The sequence below is a fragment of the Oncorhynchus keta genome, unplaced genomic scaffold (assembly GCF_023373465.1).
Source record: "Oncorhynchus keta strain PuntledgeMale-10-30-2019 unplaced genomic scaffold, Oket_V2 Un_contig_15876_pilon_pilon, whole genome shotgun sequence".
Lineage (NCBI taxonomy): Eukaryota > Metazoa > Chordata > Actinopteri > Salmoniformes > Salmonidae > Oncorhynchus > Oncorhynchus keta.
Genome location: NW_026279569.1, coordinates 1 through 1,348, shown reverse-complemented (window position 1 = coordinate 1,348; position 1,348 = coordinate 1). Strand labels below are relative to the sequence as shown.

General features: G+C 31.8%; 1 long non-coding RNA gene across 2 annotated transcripts; it reads right to left on the bottom strand.

Moving 5' to 3' along the window:
* Window positions 1-259: 259 nt before the first annotated feature.
* LOC127919146 (uncharacterized) lies at window positions 260-1,027 on the bottom strand. 2 transcript variants are annotated; one of them, XR_008102067.1, is made up of 3 exons: window positions 967-1,027; window positions 639-893; window positions 260-380 (listed from the first exon to the last, which is right to left on the bottom strand). It is a non-coding gene; the product is annotated as an uncharacterized LOC127919146 (long non-coding RNA). The 2 variants fall into 2 exon arrangements; XR_008102066.1 differs by having other exon boundaries at window positions 270-412.
* Window positions 1,028-1,348: the final 321 nt, after the last annotated feature.

Genomic DNA, 1,348 nt, shown 5'->3' with positions numbered 1-1,348 from the left:
TAGCTAGTGAATGTAACTGTATGTATTTATAAGCTAGTGAATGTAACTGTATGTATTTACCTCTAGCTAGTGAATGTAACTGTATGTATTTACTCTAGCTAGTGCTCTAAGTGAATGTAACTGTATGTATTTACTCCTGGCTAGTGAATGTAATCAGTATGTATTTACTCTAGCTAGTGAATGTAACTGTATGTATTACTCCTGGCTAGTGAATGTAACTGTATGTATTTACTCTAGCTAGTGAATGTAACTCTGGCTAGTGAATGTAACTGTATGTATTTACTCTAGCTAGTGAATGTAACTGCATGTATTTACTCTAGCTAGTGAATGTAACTGTATGTATTTACTCTAGCTAGTGAATGTAACTGTATGTATTTACTCTAGCTAGTGAATGTAACTGTATGTATTTACTCTAGCTAGTGAATGTAACTGTATTTATTTACTCTAGCTAGTGAATGTAACTGTGTGTATTTACTCTAGCTAGTGAATGTAACTGTGAATGTATTTACTCTAGCTAGTGAATGTAACTGTGTGTATTTACTCTAGCTAGTGAATGTAACTGTAATGTATTTACTCTAGCTAGTGAATGTAACTGCATGTATTTACTCTAGCTAGTGAATGTAACTGTATGTATTTACCTAGCTAGTGAATGTAACTGTATGTATTTACTCTAGCTAGTGAATGTAACTGTATGTATTTACTCTAGCTAGTGAATGTAACTGTATGTATTTACTCTAGCTAGTGAATGTAACTGTATGTATTTACTCTAGCTAGTGAATGTAACTGTATGTATTTACTCTAGCTAGTGAATGTAACTGTATGTATTTACTCTAGCTAGTGAATGTAACTGTATGTATTTACTCTAGCTAGTGAATGTAACTGTATGTATTTACCTATAGAATGTAACTGATGTATTACTCTGCTAGAATGTAACTGTATATTACTTAGCTAGTAATAAGTATTTACTCTAGCTAGTGAATGTAACTGTATGTATTTACTCTAGCTAGTGAATGTAACTGTATGCATTTACTCTTAGCTAGTGAATGTAATCAGAAGGTATTTACTCTAGCTAGTGAATGTAACTGCATGTGTTTACTCTAGCTAGTGAATGTAACTGTATGTATTTACTCTAGCCAGTGAATGTAACTGTATGTATTTACTCTAGCTAGTGAATGTAACTGTATGTATTTACTCTGCTAGTGAATGTAATGTATGTATTTACTCTAGCTAGTGAATGTAACTGTATGTATTTACTCACTAGTGAATGTAATATGTATTTACTCTAGCTAGTGAATGTAACTGTATTTATTTACTCTAGCTAGTGAATGTAACTGTATGTATTTATCTA